Genomic DNA, 23,747 nt, shown 5'->3' with positions numbered 1-23,747 from the left:
AAAAAAAAAAAAAGAATATAAATATTTATCATGGCCCTTATGGATGTTCAATAAATGTTGAATAAATTCACCGCAGAGGTTGTTTTGTAGGAATAAGATTTAAGTCTTACATTTATTTACTTGGGTAGTCTTCTTATGTGTATGTATGCGAGTATGCGTGTGGAGTTTTTCGTTTGTACGTTGATCAGTGTCTGTTATCAGATTTTATAACTCTTGATCATTTAAACAACAACAGCAACATTAATCATTTATGATCCGTGGTTTTGGGGAGCTTGGATAGCCAGATAGTTCTGTGGTTTCTATGTTTAGGAAGATAATAGACTTGGACCTTAAATTACATTCCCTTTTTAAGAAAATTGTTATGTTGTTGTTAAGTGCCATCGAGTCAGTTCCGACTCACAGTGACCCTGTGTACAATAGAATGAAACACTGTCTGGTCCTGCGTCATTCTTACAATCATTGCTATGTTTGAGCCCATTGTTGCAGCCACTCTGTCAATCCATCTTGTTGAGGGTTTTCCTCTTTTTCACTGAGGCCCCTACTTTACGAAGCATGATGTCCTTCTCCAGGGACTGGTCCCTCCTTATAATATGTTCAAAGTACATAAGACAAAGTCTTGCCTCTTTGCTTTTAAGGAGCACTCTGACTGTATTTCTTCCAAGACAAATTTGTTCGTTCTTCTGGCAGTCTGTGATATGTTCAGTATTCTTCGCCAACATCATCGTTCAAACGCATCAATTCTTCCTTGGTCTTCCTTACTCATTGTCCGACTTTTGCATGCATATGAGGGGATTGAAAATACCATGGCTTGGGTCAGGCGCACCTTAGTTCTCAAGGTGACAGTTTGGCTTTTTAACACTTTAAAGAGGTCTTTTGCAGCAGATTTGTCCAATGCAAATGCATCTTTTGATTTCCTGACTGCTGCTTCCATGGGTGTTGATTGTGGATCCAGGTAAAATGACATCCTTGACAACTTTAATCTTTTCTCTGTTTATCATGATGTTGTTTATTGGTCCAGTTGTGAGGATTTTTGTTTTCTTTATGTTGAGGTATAATCCATACTGAAGGCTGTGGTCTTTGATCTTCATCAGTAAGTGCTTCAAGTCCTCTTCACTTTCAGCAAGCAAGGTTGTGTCATCTGCATAACGCAGGTTGTTAATGAGTCTTCCTCCAGTCCTGGTGCCCCGTTCTTCTTCATATAGTCCAGCTTCTTGGATTATTTGTTTAACATACACATTGAATAGGTATGGTGAAAGGATGCAACCCTGATTCACACCTTTCCTAACTTTAAACCATGCAGTGTCCCCTTGTTCTGTCCCAACAACTGCCTCTTGGTCTATGTACAGGTTCCTCATGGGCACAATTAAGTGTTATGGAATTTTCATTCTTCACAGTGTTACCCATACTTTGTTATGATCCACACAGTTAAATGCCTTTGCATAGTCAATAAAACACACGTAAACCTCTTTATAGTATTCTCTGCTTTCAGCCAGGATCCATCTGACATCAGCATTGATATCCCTGGTTCCACGTCCTCCTCTGAATCCGGCCTGAATTTCTGGCAGCTCCCTGTTGACATACTGCTGCAGCCGCTTTTGAATGACCTTCAGCAAAATTTTACTTGCGTGTGATATTAACGGTAGTGTTCGATAATTTCTCCATTCGGTTGGATCACCTTTCTTGGGAATAGGCATAAATATGGATCTTTTTCAGTCGGTTGGCCGGGTAGCTGTCTTCCAGATTTCTTGGCATAGATAAGTGAACACTTCCAGCACTGCATCCGTTTGTTGAAACATCTCAATTGATATTCGGTCAATTCCTGGAGCCTTGTTTTTCACCAGTGCCTTCAGTGCAGCTTGGACTTCTTCCTTCAGTATCATCGGTTCCTAATCATATGCTACCTCTTGAAATGGTTGAACGTTGACCAATTCTTTTTGGTATAATGACTCTGTGTACTCCTTCCATCTTCTTTTGATGCTTCCTGTGTCGTTTAATATTTTCCCCATAGAATCCTTCACTGTTGAAACTTGAGGCTTGAATTTTTTCTTCAGTTCTTTCAGCTTGAGAAATGCTGAGTGTGTTCTTCCCTTTTGGTTTTCTATCTCCAGCTCTTGTTTTCCTTGTAGGCGTGCGGTATCATCCTATCACTGACAGTGTTGTAGTTCAAGATGGATCCTGAAATGTTCTTTTGGCCAATGAATGCGATGCCACTCCTTTTCAGTTTGTCATTCCTGACATAGTAGACCGTATTATTATCTGATTGTAAATGGCCAACACCAGTCTATTTCAGCTCACTAATGCCTAGAATATCGATCTTCAAGTGTTCCATTTCATTTTTGACAACTTCTAATTTTCCTTGATTCATGCTTTGTACATTCCACATTCTGATTATTAATGGATGTTTGCAGCTGTTTGTTCTCATTTTGAGTCTTGCCACATCAGCAAATAAGGTCCCGAAAGCTTGACTCCATCTCCGTCATTAAGGTCAACTCTACTTTGAAGGGGCAGCTCTTCCCCAGTTGTGTTTTGAGTGCCTTGCAACCTGAGGGGCTCATCTTCTGGCACTGTATCAGACAGTTAAGAAAATGAGAATGTGTAAAAACCGACCTGATTTCCTTTTCCTTCATGTTCACTCTGCTGGGTAAAAGAAGGGCGTCTTAGTTGTCTAGTGCTGTTATAACAGAACTACCTCAAGTGGATGGCATTAACAAACAAATTGATTTTCTCCAGTTTCGGAGGGTAGAAGTCTGAATTCAGGGTGCTGGCTCTAGGGAGAGGTTTTCTCTTTTGACTCTGGGGGAAGGTTCTTTGTCTTCAGCTTGTCCTGGTTCCTTGTAGATCTCCATGGGGCTTGGCATCAATCTTCCCCCATCTCTGCTCTGCTTGCTTGTTTAATCTCTTTTATATCTCAGAAGAGATTAATTTAAGATATACCCTAAACTAATCCTGCCTCTTTAACATAACAAAGACAACCCGTTCCCAAATGGGCTTACACCCACAGGCCTAGAGGTTAGGATTTACAACACGTTTTTTAGGGACATATTTGAATCCCTAACTGAGGGCTTCCAAAAACTAATTATATTTTATCATATTTTCCCACCCCTTCCTCACTTGAATTGGATCCTGGATTCTTTAGGAATTTGTAAAATGAGAATTGATGATCTAAACTTTGATATTTTATCATGAGATTGATGCTAAACTGGATTAATATCTTGATTACTATAGAAAGCTAAAGCTCATAAATTCTTCTTAAAGGTTTTTTTTTCCTGTCTTTTTTCATTTTCACTGTTAAGAGATTATTTCTCTTATGGATTCCTGATTATTATGTCAGAGTGCTTGTTGCTTATATTTACTTTTCCTTACCTCTTCAGAAGAGAGCTGCTCTGGTTACCCAGAGGTCCCTGTTCTGTTTTGGTGTTCTGTTCTTTTCTTAATTTATTACAGTTTGTCGTTATAATCATTGGTTTGTCTGTCTCCCTCTCTTATATGAAGGCAGGACCATTGAGATTTTTCTTTTTTTAATTTTTCTTATGTCTGTCACATGGTAGGTGTTTAATGAATATTTTGTGGAAAGTATTGAATATGGCTTCTTTTATGGCACTTGCAGGAGGGTATACCTGTTTTCTTGACAAAGTATGGGACATATGCCTTTTTAAAAATTGGTGAAAATTGCGTTAGGCTAGTAAAGATTTATGTTTTCATGTTACACCTAAATGCAAAAACTATGCTAGGTAGCTGACCACTTAGGCTCCCTGAGATAGTTTTGAAGGTCATTTTTTTGTTTATTGAGTTCATTGCCATCTTTTCAAAATAATGGTAAACAATAACCCAGCATTTGTATGGACACCCATATATGCTTTATTATAGGTGAATGTGTTGTATTTCAAGACTCTGATTAATCTTTGAGAAGTAATATGGTGATTCATATTACACAGAAGTGTGTATAAAAATAACTTCTGGTTTTCAGCAGAAGTGGAATAGGAAGTCTTCAGGTGAAATAATAATAATTACATAACTTTTATAGCTAAAACTATATCCCAGGCTAATGCTTAGTTTGTAACTATGCTCTGTTGTACGGCTTAACTATATTTGAGATCATTTGTCCTGCTAAAGGCTCTTCACCTGGTCATCGATGCATGGTGTAATGAAACAGGCAGTTGCCAAACAAAAACCAAATCCGTTGCCGTCAAGTCGATTCTGACTCACAGCAGCGATGTGTTTTTAGTATTTATAAGCATCTCTGTTCCTTGTTTTTGATAAGTTGAACGTCAGTGATGGTTATACATTTTTAAAAATCTTTATTTTATATTATGTAATAACTGGTTAAGTGTAACTGGGTGTGTGCTTGTGAGTCTGAGGTGTAGCTCTTGTCTGTCATTGTTTAGTTAGCTTAGCTTAAAACTGCATCCAGACTAGTTTCAATTTGCTATCCTGCTGCCAGTGAAAAATGATTTTATGCAGTTGATAGACTTATTGGAACATTGTCTAATTTGAGCTTATTAGAGGTAACTGGGAACAGAAGGAAAATGTTGTAACTGTATAGGTTTTCATGGAACTATCAAAAGTTGATTGGTTAAATTAATAGTAGAGTGGTTCTTTCATATTCTTGAAAGAATATGGGTCACGGAAGGTCAGGATATGGTACCAAATTGATGGTAGGATTAAGAAAAAAAGGTTTAGAGTCATGTCATTAAGGATGTAATTGCACAATTGTAGTGTGTAAAGCATTATTAGTAGATGTTGGTTATTGTTTTGATGGCGTGGGTTAATTTGTTTGTAAACAGTTTATCAGACTTGAACTTTGGTGTAATGTCATAAAATATTAGTAAATAGTATAGAAATTATTTTCTTCATTATAAATAAAACGCATATAGGAAGAACACTTATTCAACGTAAAACCGACTCCTTAATTGAAAATTATTTTCGTCTTTGATAGTTTGTTGATTTTTGTTGAAAAGTTTGTTGTTTTTATTAGTTTCATGGCTGACTGTATTCAGAAAATAGTCGTTCACCTTGAAGATGACCCGAAACTAGGGCATCATGAATGCCTAGGAGAGGGATCAAAATTTGCTTGTTTGACCTAAATTTACACTGGTAAATGAGATACTAAGCAGTGTGCCGAGTCCCACAGACCCTTCAGTCCGTTCTGAGCACGTCTCAGCCTGCAGGCTGGCACTGGGCATGCTGGCTGGCAGGGCTGAAAAGTCACCGGTGGGCTTCCACTCAGTAGGGCCACACGTGTGCGTTGACAGCAGGTGTGAGCATATTGTCAGACTTGGGTCATCTTTATTTGTGAGCAGAAGGGTTTTCTTCACAGCTCTGGTGGTTTAGGGCTGGGCTGAGGCAGGCTGAGAGCTGGCTAGGGGGATGGCTGTTTGTGTTCTTGTCGTCTGAGCTTCTGTTCTGGCAACAATGAAAATACAAAGCTCCACTTGTCATTTTGGCATACATGATTTACCAAAACCGTGTTATAATTTAATTTAGAAAATGAATGCTCTTAAAAGGTGAAAGTAAGCACATACTGAGGTGGTTCATCTATAAAGCAGGGAAGTATTTTAGCAATACAAGTTGATTCCAAAACTGAAGGATAATTTGAAGTTTCATGCTTGTAAGTTTACAAGAGTGTGTCACGAATGAAATTATTTGGAGGAACTGAAATTGAGTGATTTACTCTGGCTAGAAAATAGCCAAAATTTCTGTACTTTCGTTGAAAGAAATTTAATGTTAAAGAAAATTAAAATGTGTGGATTTCAAACAAATAAGAAATTTGGGCTTTTATTGCGTTGATTACATTGTCATGTTTTTAGGTTGAGTGCAACACAACGTGCCTTGCTTTCTCAGTGAAAGCCAGTGAAAGCGGGCACACTGCACGGCGCCAGGACAGCGGGCGTACACTGCGCTTGCCTCCGTGCACTCCCACGGTGACAGGATGGATTGGCTTGTTTCAGGTTTTTGTGTTTTTTATTTTTCAGTTTCTGCGGTTTGAGCTTGCTTGTTGTTAGTTGTGTTCTGACTCATGGCGAACTCGTGTGCAGTGCAGAGCCGCTTCATGGGGGGGCGGGGTGGTGGTGGTTTAGTTGCGATTGAGTCAATTCTCACTCCTAGTAACCCTGTATGGCAGAGTAGAACTACCCCACAGGGTTTTAGGCTGTAGTCTTTACAGGAGCAGATGGCCAGGTCTTTCTCCTGTGGAATGTCTGGGTGGGTTCTAACCACCAACCCTTCATTTAGCAGCCGAGCGCTTAACCACTGCTCCAGTAGGGCTCCTTGCTCCATGGAGTACTTGTGCCCAGTTGACCTGGGCAGATAGGACAAAACCATTCTCACAGACTATTTAGACATTTTCTTTGTGTTTTTAAAACCGTCTTCGTTTTTGGTAGAGTGGAAGCAAACTGAAAGAGGACATGGCACTGTTGGGTCTCGCTCTGCCTCCATCTGTCGTAAAAACTGTGCCACAGCTTGTTTCCAGTTGAGGACGTCGTGCCTTGCCTCCTGAGACTCCACATGAGTTTTTCTGATTTTCAAGGTAGAGGAAAGTTGACTCCCAAAATTAAGACCCATGGGAAATTCTTGTTTTTATTTTTTGTTGTTCTTTGGGATGGTTCAGTAGTTAAGAGTGATCCAGTTAGCTGTTTTGTTCAGAATCATAACTCATAGTTCTCTGTTGCTTGATTTCATACACCTTCTGTTAAAGGAAAATCAGGTGAATTCTGCTTTTTACAAATTTAAACCTCTTGTTCCTTCTAAGAATTCACCTTCTTTCTCTTTGCCCTTGTTTGCTCGTAGCGGTGCTTCCTGCGGTGACGTATTTATTGTTCCTTCTATCTCCTGATTTTTACAGGAGAACCAACAAAAACCCTCTTAGAGTATCTTTTTGTGCCGCTGTCATCAGTTCTGGTGCTGAGAGTTGAGATGGCCGGTCCCCCCTCTTGCTCCGAATCTAGTTAGTGAGCTGTAGTGCAGAAAATGAGGTGGGAGCCACAGGACGGTCACTGCTGGTCACAATCGTTAAAAAATCATCTCAGTCTTAAAATTCATAACTCCTTTTTTTTAGAAACATGCTTAATGTAAAATCCATAGATTGGGAAGATGTCTGTCAAAAATATGTTATTTTTAGATGGATATTGATACGATTGTCTGAATAAATTTCTGGGAGTACTCCAAACTGCTAGAACAATGCTTGTACGGTATTCCAGGATTTCACGCGAGCTCCTTACTGAGTTCTTAGATTACATTAGGATTAAATTTGTATTTTTTGCATTAATGATTTTTTTTGTTGTTTGCAAAAACGGGGGGGTAATTATGTTGAAGAGACATTGGTGATAAAACTAATAAGAACCAGTTACAAAAAGATTTCTAGTTTGAGCTTAACCCATCGCTGTCAAGTCGATTATGACTCATAGCGACCCTACAGGACAGGGTAGAACTGTCCCATAGGGTTTCCAGGGAACACCTGGTGGATTCAAATTGTCGACCTTTTGGTTAGCTGCCGAACTCTTAACCACTACGCCACCAGGGTTTCATAACTACTTTGAATTATCATTTCTGCTGATAATTTGCTTTTAGAAGATTCTTTTGAATATTCTTTGTATTCTGTTACCTTAAACTCCGTTTGTCTGTCTTGCACTTTGAATGGTGGCTCTTTTACTTCTGCGTGATTTTGTGCCACCATGGATTGATCGCTTGGAAAATATTGGTTCACTGAGTTACACTATCTTCCAAATGTTGACAAATTTTCTTAAACAATACCAGAATATCATATTCATTAATATCCCTACCAATCTCACCAGAAAAATTTGACGTATTAGGAAGAAAAACAGTGACAGATACAGGTTTTCAAAAATTCTAATTTTTTGTTTCACAGCTCAAATCTTATTGTTGGCAGCACGGTCAGTTGTTTTCCTTGAAGGAGCAGGCTTGCTTCACTCATTTCTGAGAAAATGCCTACGACATATCCAAGCCTGAATAACCGTAGCTTGTCTGTTGTTCTTTCAAGTAAAAATGATGTTCCATGAAAAAACCTTGGCTGTGTAAGGATTTTTTTTCCCTGCTGTTCTTGGTTATATTTTCCTCTAGCTTTAGTGTGTTTTCTGAGAGAGAAAAACAGACAGACACAAACACAGATGCATAGTATTTATATTCTAAAACCTATCGTGCTCATGAGGAATTTCTGTATTTCAAAATAATAGGTGAGTATGATGTTACTTTTTAAAATGCATGGATAAATACAAAATACTAGGGTATTGAATTTGGATTTGAGATCAGCAGCACTTGGAATAATTTATTTCTTCTTGGTGACAACTTGTTTTGTAACAAATATATTGTCTTATTAATTCATAGCTGGGTATGAGTTCATTTTGAATTTTCAGGTGACTTTCCTTTTGATAGATAGCATTACTAAACTATTTTGGTGATACACTATTCTTAACCACTTACTGAAATGTGTTATTAGTAAACATTTTGTTTTAATTTATCAGGGTAATAAGGAAAATACAGATAAGAAACCTTATTTACTGAGTATGTAATTTTGTAAGTGATTCCTTTGAAGATCAGCTAATCATCTGCTTATTCAGAAGGAGGAGGCTGTGGGAGTACCATGGACAGTGTTTCACCGCATTGCCTTTATGTTTAGGACCTTGAATATTTAAAAATGTGCTTTTAATTTAAGCTTGGCAAAGGTGGCCTTGTTGAATTCATGGTGCAGATATTGTGCTCGTTTGCCAAACTTGCTGATTTGCGTTAACATTTTTTTTTAAATTGCCTTCCTGAAATCGTTATTTTGGGAATATTAAGAACAGTAAAATTAAGACTAGTAAATCTGGAAAAGCACTAAAAAAAAATAACTTATGATGTTATTTTGTGGTTGATTTTAAAAGGAAATTCTTGAAAATGTAGTTAAACATGATAGGAATTAGTGTATCTGACTTCACTGTATTAAGCATATACATTTTAAAAAATACTTGTTTTTTATTATAAAAATAATATGCTTATTTTTAGAACATTTGGGAAATACTGACAAGCAGAAGTAAAGGGAAAAAATTACTCACATTTCTGCCATCTAACGGAGTTCATTACTGCCTTCTAGGCTTTTTCTTACATGATTTCATTTTTTGGGGAAAAATATTTGTGTATGTATTTTGTTGTATCTGTTTATTAATTGTGTGCATTTTTAGCCAGCACCGAGTCATGTTTTTTAACCAGTCGTGTCTATTAGGAATCCAGTATATAAAGGCTACCCAGGTTGTGGAGTCCCTGGGTGGTGCCAGTGGGTTAATGCACTCTGCCTCTAACTGAAAGCTTACAGTTTGAGTCTACCCAGAGGCACCATGGAAGAAAGCCCTGGCAATCTACTTCCAAAAAATCAACCGCTGAAAACCCTATGGAGCACACTTCTACTCTGACACACATGAGATCGTCATGAGTTGGAATCCACTAGATGGCAACTGGTTATAGGTTATTCTGATGATAAATATAATACTTAACATTTGTTTGTTGTTGTTGTTAGTTGCGGTCGAGTCGGCTCCAATTCACGGCAACCACATGTCCAACGGAACAAAATGGTGCCTGGTCCTGCGCCATCTTCACAGTTGTAGGTGTGCTCAAGTCCCCTGTTGTGAGCGCAGTATATTTTGAGTGTCTTCCAATCTAGGGGGCTCATCATTTTATTGTGATCCATAGGGTTTTCATTGGCTAATTTTTGGAAGGTAGATCACCAGGCCTTTCTTCCTGGTCTTAGTCTAGAAGCTCTCTTGAAACTTTTCCACCTGTGATGACTCTATTGGTATTTGAAATATTGATGGCATAGCTTCCAGCATCATAGCAGCATGCAAGATGCCACAGTATGACCAACTGACAGAAGGGTGGTGGTAACATTTAGTGAATATGTATTACATAACTGACATTAGTGTAAATGCTTTCCATATATTATTTCTTTTAATTCTCATAGCAGTCCTATCAGGTGGCTTCTTTTGCTCTTTCCATTTTTGGATAAAGAAGAAGAGACAGGGAGATGAGATAATTTGTTCAGGGATGCACAACTATTAAGCTGTGCAGCACTGATTTGAACCTAGGTAGTCTGACTGTAGAATCTACTCCTAACTACTGTGAAGAGTAAAATTGAAGATCACCACAGTGAAAGCAGATTTTAGAAATTTTATAGGAAAATAATTTGTAAATATAATAATTTAGAGCTTAATTTCAGGAAAAACCACAAGTATGATGTAATACAAATACTTTTTCAGTTTTACATAGAGTATATGTTGTTGTTGTTGTTGTTAGGGGCCGTTGAGTTGGTTCTGACTCATAGTGACCTTATGTACAACAGAATGAAACACTGCCTGATCCTGTGCCATCCTCAAGATCGTTGTTCTTCTTGAGTCCATTGTTGCAGCCACTGTGTCAGTCCATCTCAATGAGGGTCTTCCTCTGTTTTCGGTGACCCTCTACTTTACCAAGCATGATGAGCATATATATAAGTATACTGGGGTCTGCTCTGAATCATGAGAAATTTGTAGGAAATAGCTGGGCAAAGGAGGAAGAGTAAAGATTATTAAAAAATAACCTGAGTCCATGTGTATGCATGTGGATCACAGCCACATTTTGTGACCTACAGATTGTGTTGTTCCCAATTGTTTGCTGCTCCTCCCTTTAAACTGCTCCTTGTTTGTTTTGTTTTCTTTTAGTGTAAAAAAAATTATATATATTTGCTGTCCTTGCCGTATTGACATCAGGTTTGACCCCATGACTTGCTTTGGGCAGTGACATATGCCAGTTCTGAGCAGGATCTTTTAAGTACCATTCCATGGTTGTGTCATTGCCGTTTCTCCTCTTCCATGAATTAGTGTTTCCCAGGCTGGGGCCAATTCTTTCAGCCTTGGTACTAGAATGAAGAAGACCTAGAACAGAGCCCTAGCTACTCATGTTGTTGTAAGCCACTAAGACCTTGGGGTCATCTGTTTTTGCAGCAAAACTTAGTGAAGTATTGCATGTGTGTGTTGATGTCTGCACGTGCAGGTGTGCATGGTAGTCTGTTTGGGCCAGGGCTAGTTTCTTAATGGCTTTGTAAGCCAAGTTAAGAATTTTCTAGGTGAGTAGAACATGCATGAGATTTGCATGTTAAGATGACTTCCCTGGCAGCAGAGTAGAAGGAGGGGAAGCGTGGAGGCCCGGGGACTTTAGGATCATGTCGTAGTTGTCTTTGTGATATAAAAGCCTGAACTTAGGTAGCACAGTTCACATGGAAGGAGAGAATGAAAGTTAAGGGGGTAAATTGAGACTTGGAGCACGATGAGGCCATTGCTTGAGAGAAAGGAAAGTTGTCCAGGGTAGTCGCTAGTTTTTGACTTGGCTGCCAAGGTAGATGGTGGTATCATTATCCAGAATAGATTAGATTTGGGTGGGGAAATAAAAAGTTCTCTTTGAGACTTACTGAATTTGAGGTGCTTGCGGATTTCCAGATAGAAGTTTCCTTCATAGGCAGTTAAGAGGAATGGGAGCAGTGTGGTGGTGATTGTGGATCTATCTGGGACTTAAAGATGTCTACTTTGGGCGTGTTATCAGGAGGGACCAGTCCCTGAAGGACATCGTGCTTGGTAAAGAAGTGGGTCAGTAAAAAGAAAGGAAGACAATCAACGAGATGGATTGACACAGTGGCTGCAATAATGGGCTCAAGGATAACAATGATTGTGAGGATGGCGCAGGACTGGACAGTGTTACGTTCTGTTGTACATAGGGTTGCTATGGGTTGGAAACAACTCGATGGCACCTAACAACAACAACAGCAACAAAACGGGATAAGGATTAGGTGGTAACAAAGGCATGGAACCATATTCCCATTCCAAAGAAAGGCGATCAAATGGAATGTGGAACAATATTGTTAATAATACCACATGCTAGCAAAATTTTACTGAAGATAATTCAAAAAACGATTGTAACTGTACATTGACAGGGAACTGCCAGAAGTTCAAACCAGATTCAGAAGAGGACTTGGAACAAGGGATATCATTGCTGAGGTCAGATGGATCTTGGCTGAAAGCAGAAAATACCAGAAAGATGTTTGCTTGTGTTTTATCAGCTAGGCAAAGGCATTCCACTTGTGTAGATCATTACAAAGAATGAGAATTCCGGAACACTTAATTGTGTTTATGTGGAACCTGTGCATGGATCAAGAGGCAGTCATTTGAACAGAGCAAGGGGATACTGCATGGTTCAGGATTGGAAACGGTGTGTGGCAAGGTTGTATCCTTTCACTTTACTTATTCACTCTCTATTCAGTCAGTATGCAGTCTGTCTGCTGAACAAATAATCGAGAAGCCGTATATGAATGGGGCATCAAAATTGGAGGCAGACTCATTAACAACCTGTGATATACAGATGATAACAACCCTGCTAGGTGAAAAAGAAGATGACTTGAAACACTGATGAAGGTGAAAGACCACAGTTTTCAGTATGGATTACATCTGAACGTAAAGAAAATGAAAATCCTCGCAACTGTACCAATAAACAACATCATAATATATGGAGAGAAAATTGAAGTTGTTAAGGATGTCATTTTACTTAGATCCACAATCAACACCTATGGAAGCAGCAGTCAAGAAATCAGATGATGCATTGCATTGGGCAAACCTGCTGGAAAAGACCTCTTTAAAGCCATGATATTTTAACCACCTCATATACATGTGAAAGCTAGACAATAAATAAGACCAAAGAAGAATTGATGCCTTTGAATTATGGTGTTGGTGAAGAATATTGAATATACCATGGACTGTCAGAAGAACAGACAAATCAATCTTAGACAAAATACAACCAGAATGCTCCTTAGAAGCAAGGATGGAGATACTTTGGCTCACTTACTTTGGACGTGTAATCAGGAAAGACCAATTGCTAGAAAAGGACATCATGGTTGGTAAAGTAGAGGGTCAGCAAAATTGAGGAAAACTCTCAATGAGTTGGATTGACACAGTAGCCTCAAGAGTGGGCTCAAACATATGAAAGATGACGGAGATGGCACAGGACTGGTCAGCGTTTTGTTCTGTTACACATAAGGTCGCTATGAGTTGGAGCCCACTAGATGGCAGTTAACAACACCACCAAAGGCACAGATGAAACTACTCAGAAGGACTTGTGTAACGAGTGTCAAGAACCTAGAACAGAGTTTGAGAGCACCAAGATATCAGGTGGGTGGAGGACGAGGGACTGGCACAGCCCACTGGAACAGAGTGGCCATAGAAGTTCAGTATATAAAGAAAGTATTGTGTTATCAAAATCAAGGAAGGTTTAAAGAAAGAGTGTCAACTGCTGAACTTTCTACTCCATGATCTTGCTTTTAGGTTTATTGCCTTTTTTTCAATTTTGTTATCATAGCTATAACACCCTAAGAATCCCTACTCCGTAGATCTTTTATGATGCCTTTAATGCAGTGTTTCAATTTAAATTCACCTCCACTGCCTGTTTTCTTTTTTTCTACCATTGGAAACATCTTTATAGCCCTAGCCATTTTATTACTTGAGGAGCTCTGTGAATTCTCACCAATGCTTTTCTTCTTCCTTTGAGATCCCATTCCTCTGGGACTTTCCTGTAGTCTTTTATTCTTCTCTCTTTTCCTTTCTCTTTCTCTTCCTTCGTCTCTTCCTCCTTTCTTTTCACTCATTCATCTTTGGACTTTTTGGACTCTTCTGTTAAGAGTTAGGTTTTGTTTGTTTTGTTTTTAGTTTTTCAGAAAATATCTTTGCTAAAGGCTGATAACAGCCGCGATATTTTGTCTCATTCATTCAAAAGAAACATTTTTATTCCAGCCTCTTAAAGGAATTATCTAATCTTCTTCCATGTACTCCTAGGTCCTTTAAGCCGTGGCTCTAGTGCCTCCATTCCAGCCCTACAATACTACTAAAACTGCTTTTCTCGAGGTAGCCATGATTTTCGAGTTTCCAAAATCAGTTGCCCATTCTAGGGCCACAAAAGTCTTTATTTACTGCCCTTATTTCTTTGTGATCATAATACTCTATTCCTAGGCTATTCTTTCCTTATCTCTCATGGTTCACTCCATTTTGCTCATCTCCCCCTTCAGGATAAGTACGTTAATGCTAGATTCTCAATCCTCTACTCATTCTTTCAATAAAAAAGGTCTGTAATTAGTATGGGGCTATTATCCTGAGATCAGGGAAGCCAATTGATATTGACTATAGCTGACATAATATACTGATTTAACATTTACTGACTTTAAACTGTTTAGATATTAAAATTTGTGCTGGCATTCCTGGGTCACAGGATACTCCGCAAGAGAGATTAACAGAGGGCCTAATTTCCTGTGGTTTTGTTGGTAGGTGCTGTTGAGTCGGTTCTGACCCATAGTGACGCTCTGTACTACAGAATGAAACACTGCCCGGTCCTGTGCCATGCTCACAATCGTTGTTAGGCTTGAGCCCATTGTTGCAGCCACTGTGTCAATCCATCTCACTGAGGGTCCTCTTTTTCACTAGCCCTTTTCTTTAGCAAGCATGATGTCCTTCTCCAGGGACTGATCCCTCCTGACAACATGTCCAAAGTATGTAAGACGTAGTCTCACCATCCTTGCTTCTAAGGAGCATTCTGGTTGTACTTCTTCCAATACAGATTTGTCCCTTCTTTTGGCAGTCCATGGTATCTTCAAGATTCTTCACCAACACCACAATTCGAAGGCGTCAGTTCTTCTTTCTTCTTCCTTATTCATTGTCCAGCGTTCGCCTGCATATGATGTGATTGAAAATACCATGGCTTGGGTCAGGTGCACCTTAGTCTTCAAGGTGCCATCTTTGCTTTTCAACACTTTAAAGAGGTCTTTTGCAGCAGATTTGCCCAGTGCGATTTGTCTTTTGATTTCTTGACTGCTGCTTCCATGGGTGTTGATTGTGGATCCATGTAAAATGAAATCCTTGACAACTTCAGTCTTTTCTCCGTTCATCATGATGTTGCTTATTGGTCAGTTGTGAGGATTTTTGTTTTCTTTATGTTGAAATGTAATCCATACTGAAGGCTATGGTCTTTGATCTTCATCAGAAGTGCTTCAAGTCCTCTTCACTCTCAGCAAGCAAGGTTGTGTCATCTGCATAACACGGGTTGTTGATGAGTCTTCCTCCAGTCCTGATGCCCTGTTCTTGATATAGTCCAGCTTCTTGGATTGTTTGCTCAGCATACAGATTGAGTAGGTATGGTGAAAGGATACAACCCTGATGCACACCTTTCCTGACTTTAAGCCACGCAGTATCCCCTTGTTCTATTCCAAAAACTGCCTCTTGGTCTATATACAGGTTCCTCATGAGCACAATAAGTGTTCTGGAATTCCCATTCTTCACAGTGTTATCCATACTTTGTTATGATCCACACAGTCGAATGCCTTTGCATAGTCAATAAAACACACGTAAACATCTTTCTAGTATTTTCTGCTTTCAGCCAGGATCCATCTGACATCAGCAATGATATCCCTGGTTCCACGTCCTCTTCTGAATCCAGCCTGAGTTTCTGGCAGTTCTCTGTATATACTGCTGCAGCTGCTTTTGAATGATCTTCAGCAAAATTTTACTTGCTTGTGATATTAACGGTACTGTTTGATAATTTCCGCATTCGATTGGATCACCTTTCTTGGGAATAGGCGTAAATATGGATTTCTTCCAGTTGGTTGGCCAGGTAGCTGTCTTCCAGATTTCTTGGCATAGATGAGTGAACACTTCCAGCACTGCATCCGTTTGTTGAAACATCTCAATTGATATTCAGTCAATTCCTGGAGCCTTGTTTTTCACCAGTGCCTTCAGTGCAGCTTGGACTTCTTCCTTCAGTACCACTGGTTCCTAATCATATGCTACCTCCTGAAATGGTTGGACAGAGACCAATTATTTTTGATATAATGACTCTGTGTATTCTTTCCATCTTCTTTTGATACTTCCTGTGTCATTTAATATTTTCTCCATGGAATCCTTCACTATTGCAACTTGAGGCTTGAATTTTTTCTTCTGTTCTTTCAGTGAGAAATGCTGAGCGCGTTCTTGCCTTTTGATTTTCTGTCTCCAGCTCTTTGCACGTCATTATGATACTTTGTCTTCTCACGCTGCTGTTTGAAATCTTCTGTTCAGTTCTTTTACTTCATCATTTCTTCCCTTTGCTTTAGCTACTTGACGTTCAAGAGGAAGTTTCAGAGTCTCTTCTGACATCCATTGTGGTCTTTTCTTACTTTCCTGGTAGCTTCATCTTATTGTGTTTCCTCCTGTCCTCCACTAGGGAAGTCTTCCTGGATTTCAAATACCTGGTTTCATCTCACTACGCTTATGTTTTCACGCTCTCATCGCAGAACCTGGACTACACATTTTTAGGCCCAGTAATCTGTGTGACGGTTTGCCTTCACCACAGTCCTATATTGATGTTCAGTTTTGGGCTAGTAGCAGTTCATGACGTTCCTCAGGAAATGCTGACTTTGCTGGTTTTCAGTCCTCTGCCTTTGTCATCTTCAGTCAACTCCAGTAACCACAGCCTGTAAATGAAGGCTGTGTGGTGAGGGTCAGCATGAATCCAGTCCCCAGAGTGTGGCGATTGATCCGGTCCCCATATTCCGCTTCTGCATCCTCGTCACCAGCTGCCCCTGTGACACTCTCTCTCTCTGACCCTAGCCACCTGGAGCTAGGTCAGAGCCCACAAGTTAAAAGGACACCATCCTTCAGACTGCCTGAGAAGCAGAGATGCTAGCCACGAGTTTGGGGAGTCCACATGACACTCCAACCTTCTGAACTTCTGGTCACCACTTCAGGGTTGGTTTCCCACTGCCCCTTCAGGATGGCAGCCACAAACTTGGGGGTCCACACAACACCCTTACTGTCTGACCTGCAGGCTCCCACTCCCGCTTTGGGTTTGAATAATTTGCTGGAAGACCCTCAGAACTCACAAAATGTATACGTACAACTATCGATTTATTATAGCCAAAAGGAGTACGAACTAAGGGATGCATAGGCTGAGGTCTGGGAGTGTTCCCAGTGTGGCACTTCCATGTCCCAAGGGACACACTACCCTCCTGACAGCAGATGTTGTTGTCACTCAGGAAGCTCTCTGAGCCTCTACGTTCATGGCTTTTATTGGCCAGTCCTGCATGATAGGCTGAGTCATGCCTCCTGAGGTGGGTTGATACTGGCAACCCAGGTGAGTCTTTTCTGTCTGGCCAGCCCCTACTCACCAGCACAGATTCTCAGGTGTGGCCTGGAAGTCCCAGACCAAGGCACTGCAGTTACTTCAGGGGTTATTTCTCCGGAGCCAAGGACAAAGGCCACCTTACTAAGGGTAAAAATAGGTCCGTTACCCCACAAAAGCCTAAAAAAAACCCAAAAACTGTAATTGCTCTTGGTGACCAATCTTAGAGGAGAGGAATTTAGGAAGTAGAATGGATAGTGAGTAGTAGCATAGGAGAGGAAAGTAAACTGAGTTACTGAGTTTTGGGATTCAGTAGGAAGTAAGTGTAAGCTGGCTTAGAGGTGGGATTTATCCTAGAGCTCTAATGTTAACATTGTCTTCCAGATTAGCCTGTATGGAAATATACGGCCTTCTCACCTTACGCTTGATTTATCTCTTTGCCTCCAGTCTATCTGTACTCTTAATGTCAGGCTAATTTTTGTAAGACTCCCTGTCCCCATGGTTCCAGACGGCTAAATCTTCAATTTCTTCATCTTTGGCATTAGTGGTTGGTGTGCAGATTTGAGTAAGTCGTATTAACTGGTCTTCCTCATAGGTGTATGGATATTATCCTATCACTGACAGCTTTGTACTTCAGGATAGATCTTAAAAATGTTCTCTTTGATGATGAATGTGACGCCATTCCTCTTCAAGTTGTTATTCCCAGCATAGTAGACGATATTATTACCTGATTCAGAATGGCCAATACCTGTCCATTTCAGCTTACTGATGCCTAGGATATCGATGTTTATGTGTTCTATTTCATTTTTGATGACTTCAAATTTTCCTTGATTCATACTTTGTACATTCCACATTCTGATTGTTAATGGATGTTTACAGCTGTTTGTTTTCATTTTGAGTCGTGCCGCATCAGCAAATGAAGGTCCCAAAGCTTGACTCCATCCATGTTATTAAGGTCAACTCTACTTTGAGGAGGCAGCTCTTCCCCAGTCGTATTTTGGGTGCCTTCCAACCTGAGGATCTCATACTCTGGCAGTATATCAGACAGTGTTTAGATGCTATTCATAAGGTTTTCACTGGCCAGTTTTTTCACAAGTCAACCACCAGTTCCTTCTTCCAGGTCTGTCTTAATCTGGAAGCTCAGCTGAAACCTGTCCACCATGGGTGACCCTGCTGGTATTTGAAATACTTGTGGCATAGCTTCCAGCACCACAGCAACACGCAAGCCCCCACAATATGACAAATTGACGGACAAGTGGCAGACTTAAGATAGTGAAGAACAAATAAGCTTTTTCAGGTGGGCAGTTACTGACCTATGTTTTCTCAAAAGAAAGCTAAAGAAAAGTTTTACAATGGTGATACGGAGAAATCTGTATTTCAGTGAGATTTATGTGGATTAAAAGAAAAATTAGCACGTTTTTGGATGGAGCTGCTAAAGTAATTCGAAGGCCTTCTCTCTTCTTCCCCATTCCAGTTATCCGGAGGTAACTACTGTTAAGAGTTTTTCTTTCATGATTTTATTCTGTACACTGATTGATACATGTTTGCATGTGTGTTTTAATTTTATTTTGCAGAAACGGAATCATATGATACATACTTTTCTCCAACATGTTTTGCTAAAGAAATTCTTCTGTTTTAGTACCTATGTGTTGTTCTTTAATGGCTGCACAATATTCCATGTACTAGTCATTTTCTTAACTATTCCAACACATCTCCAGAGTACACCTTCTCTTCACTTACCGACTATCTCTTTATCTGACATTTTACATTTATGACAATGATAAGAAATCTACTGTTTGACTATTTTGCCCATCAACAATGTACATCTGGCAGTAACAAACGCTGAGGTGTGAGGCGAGAGTAACGCTGGCTTTGAAGGCTTTGTAGGTGAAAGTTATGTGTCCACTTGGCTAGCCATGATTCTCAGTGGTTGGGCAGTTATATAATGATGTAACTTGGAGGCTATGTAATGATGTAGTCATCCTCCATTTTCACATAACGCCAATTTCGCATAGTGACCTGGTCTTTGGAACCTAACTGTGTCGATAAATGAGGAGAGGGTGTACATTATTTTAGTAATACTGCTGTGAACATTTGTGCACACATCTTTGTGTACTTCTGTGTTTTCCATAGAATAGATTCTAGTAGTGGAATTTGAGTCAAAAGGCTATCTATGTACGTTGAAAATTTTGATAGACTCTACCAAATTGTTATTTAAAAAGGTGGTTCCAATTTATGCTACTACTGTTGTGGGTGTGACTCTTTACCAAATATTGAATATTGTGAATCAACTCTTTTCAGTTTGACAGGTTAGAAGAAATATATCATTGGTTTCAAAATTCACATTTCTTTGTTCGGTGTTGAGACTGAGTATCTTTTTGTGAGTTTACTGGTCATTTGTATTTCTTTTTTATGTGCAGTACCTGTTTTTCTGTTGGGATATTGTCTTAATCCTATCAGTTTGTGAAAATGCTATTTTTAATAAACCATACTGATATTTAATCATATGTGGTTGATTTGTTTTCTCATTTTTAGGGTACTTGAAAAATAACTAAAAAGGTCAAGGGAGCACTTTTTATTTTATTTTTAAATCCTGTATATCTTAGCCTGAGCACAACTGATGACTTGTACTTCTGCCCTTTTACTTCCTTTGAAATTAGAAACTACCGTATTCATCAGGGCTTGGATAGTCTTTTCTCTCTTCTGAAATCAGCCCAAATCTGTTGAACTCTGTTCCCGTCGACTTTATATCAGGTCGCTAGAGTTGGTATCGACTCGACAGCAGCGGGTTTGGTTTTAGATAGGTTTGTTTCGGGGTTCTTTAAATATTGACTTGTTTAGATGTTTTGTTTTACTTTACGTCTCTAATTTTCACTATGACTACACAGATAATTTTACTTTAAATATTTCGTTTATTTTTGCATTGGGAAGAGTCTCAAGAACTGTTGTTAGTTGCTGTCAAGTCAGCTCTACTCATGGCACCCACATGTACAACAGAAGGAAACCTTGCTGAGTCGCGCCATCTCCATGATCTTGCTATGTTTGAACACATTGTTGAGGCTCTTATGTCAGTCCTTCTCATTAAGAGGTGTAGGGGTATATTTTTCTTTTTCTTTTTTTTGCAATAAATTAACTTAGACAAAACAAAATGCACCCCCAAAACCAGAGTACCTTGGCCTACAAAGAACAATATGGTGCCCCTCCCGCAGTGAATCTAATACTAATTTTTTATTTTATTTTATCTCTGGTGTGATAGAAAGGCCACTGATCGTTTAGTCTGCTGTATTGCTGGAACTGTAGGTGTTACAGCCATATATTTATATAATAGTGTAAGAGGCAGTGTAGCATAGTGTTAGAAGTATAGCTTCTTATTTCAAAATTGCCAGGGTGTGAATTCTTATCCACTGTTATTAGTTGTGTGTTCATAGTCAAGTCACTTGATCTTTCTAAGGCCCACTTCCTGTATCCATTAAACAGGAACAATAATAGTACCTACCTCATAGGATTGTTGTGAGGAAGTATTACTGTTGTTAGCTGCTGTCAAATTGGCCCCAACTCATGGTGACCCCAGGCACAGTGGGGATCTGACTGTTGTGATCCATGGAGTTTTCATTGGCTGATTTTCAGAAGTAGATCGCCACACCTCTCTTCTTACACTGTCTTGGTCTGGAAGCGCCACTGAAACCTGTTTAGCATCAGTGCAACACAGAAGCCTCCACTGACGGATGGGTGGGGGCAGTACTTGAGGTAGATGCTGCATAAAAAGCCCTTAGCACAATGTTTGACACATGGGGAGCACTTCACAGATATTAAAACTCAGTTGCTGAGTCGAGTACTGCTTGTGATGTTCCGTATGTGTCAGAATAGAACCGTGCTGCTTTTTTAGAGGTAGATCACCAGGCCTTTTTTTCGAGGTACCTCTGGGTGGACTTGAACCTCCAGCTTTTTGTTTAACTGCCAAGCGGATTAACCGTTGGCACCACCCAGGGACTCCTGAAAGATGTTTGCTGGTGGTGTTGGGTGCCATCGAGTCGATTATGACTCATAGTGACCCCGTGTGGCAGAGTAGAACTGCTCCATAGCTTTCCTAGGCTATAATCTTTACAGAAGCAGATTTCCAGGTCTTTCTCCCATGGAGCCGCTGAGTGGGTTCCAACCACCGACCTTTTCTTTAGCAACCTGAACTTAACCATTTGAGCCACCAGGGGCCCTTTATTATTTGTGTTTTCTTTCCCTCGTTTTTTTTTTTTTTTTTGCTCCAGTCGAGCATCTTGTTCTGAATACAGACATTCAGATCCATATGCTTAACCTTGTATCCTTTGATGTTATTTGTCAGGAAGAGGAAAGGAGGGGCTGGTTCCGGCACCATGTTTAGGTTTAGGTTTAGGTTTTAGGTTGATTGCATTCCATATGTTAAAAAGATTCTTTTTTGTATCTGCTTCTTACTTTGCATGCAGTTATATCTAGAAACGGTATTATCTTCTTTAAAAATATCCTTACATGAGATTTCATGAACAGTGTAACTTTATATATGAAAACAGAATTGCTGATGTTGAGATTTTCATTTCCTGGGACCCTAATGCTTCCTGTCATATTTCCGTGTCCTTGTGTTTGAGTTCATGCCTGTAAGTATACGCTATTAATTGTGTAAGAGCTCACCCCAGATCATGCTGTTCAGAGCCTGTCTGTGTATGTGTTAGCCTGGGCTGTTTATTCAGCAGTGTTCTTAGAGTCTCGAGAGTAAGAGTCGAGGGTGTTACTCCAGAGAGCAGAGTGTTTCAGTAGCGTTAGATGAATAGCTCTTTCAGTGATTGGTTCACTTCATGATAATTCTGTTTTGCAGTTATATTAAGAAAACTTCTTAATTTTTCCTAGTTTCACTTTATCCATACATAGAGGCTCTGTGTTCCTTTTATAAATTGCTGCTGGTAAAAATCCTACAAAACATGACCTCCTTTCCAAAGTCCCTATGCTGATTTACGCAGCTTACTTTCTTGTTTTTCTCATGCCTGGTACCAAGTGACATTCCAATCTACTGTAGTCATTTGATAATGCAAAGAGTGAAACCAGAAGGATAGGCAGGAGGTACTGGTTGGCAACAAACATGCACTTCATGATTGCTCATGATACCAAGGGAGAGAATGTCAAATGCCTAAAGTAAAACAAAGATTTTATGTTGTAAAATCGCCACTTTAAGGTAGTAGTATTCATCTTGCTGCCTTTTAACTCAGTTTCCATAGTTTGAGTATTTACATTACTTTGATGTGAAAGTTGCTGTAAATACAAGTAAATTAGAGTCTACCTGTGTGTGTGTGTGTGTGTGTGTGTGTGTGTGTGTATAATTTGTATGGCACAGTCCCCTTGTCATTCAGGTTTAGGAACTTCTTATTAATATTCTGCATCCTTAAAGCAGGCTCTCAATGCAGATGGAAGAGGCAGATATAAATGAGGTTTCTCATTTTTCTGTGAATTTTCTTTGGCTATTGCAGTATTGAGGTTGAGTTCAAAACAAGGTTATTTTCTTGGAAAAAGAAGATGTTTAAAAATTTTACATATGTTGATTTGGGTAGATTCAGTTGAATCATTGAAACAAATTGTAAGTTAAAAATAGAATTACAGATGTATGAAGTTATCATTTTTATTTCTACAAAGCTTAAGATTTTACATTTTTTTACATATGTTTTTTTACATATGTGCAGGCCTTTATACTGCATTAGTTTTGCTTTTGTGGTTTGTTAGAAATTGCATTAGACACCTTTCAAACTGACTTTGTAATAAGTATAAGCACTTGAGAATTTTCACACGGCAAGTGTCATTTATCATCAGATGCCTGATTTGTGGCAGGTGCTTTTATAAATCATGAATCATTTACTGACCACAAAACTCTGAAATAAATAGCAGCACTTCCATTTTAAAGATGAGGAAACTTGAGGGAACTCAAGTGTCTTACCCAGGGCTAAACCAAGCCAAACCCATTGCCAATAGCGACCCTATTAAACGGAGTAGAACTGCCTCATAGGGTTTCCAAGCCTGTAAGTCGTATTTTTAATTTTTATTTTATTTTGTACTTTAAGTGAAAGTTTACAATTCAAGTTAGTCTCTCATACAAAAATTTATGCATACATTGTTATGTGACCCTAGTTGCTCTCCCTATACTGGGACAGCACACTCCTCCTTTCCACCCCTGGTTTCCCATGTCCATTCAACTAGCTGCTGACATTCTCTGCCTTCTCATCTCATCTTCGGACAGGAGCTGCCCATTTAGTCTCCTGTATCTACTTGAGCTAAGAGGCACCCTCTTCACGAGTATCATTTTATGTCCCATAGTCCAGTCTAATCTTTGAAGAGTTGGCCTCGGGAATGGTTTTAGTGCTGGACTGACAGAGAGTCCGGGGGCCGTGCCGTCTCGGGTTCCTCCAGTCTCAGTCAGACCATTAAGTCTGGTCTTTTTACTAGAATTTGAGTTCTGCAGCCCACATTTCTCCTGCTCCATTCACGACTCTCTGTTGTGTTCCCTGTCAGGGCAGTCATTGGTGGTAGCTGGGCACCATCTAGTTCTTCTGGTCTCAGGCTGATGCAGTCTCTGGTTTATGTGGCCCTTT

This window comes from Trichechus manatus, unplaced genomic scaffold, assembly GCF_000243295.1.
Source record: "Trichechus manatus latirostris isolate Lorelei unplaced genomic scaffold, TriManLat1.0 scaffold00002, whole genome shotgun sequence".
NCBI lineage: Eukaryota > Metazoa > Chordata > Mammalia > Sirenia > Trichechidae > Trichechus > Trichechus manatus.
The sequence above is the reverse complement of the archived record's forward strand: the minus strand, read 5'-3'. Positions refer to the sequence as shown.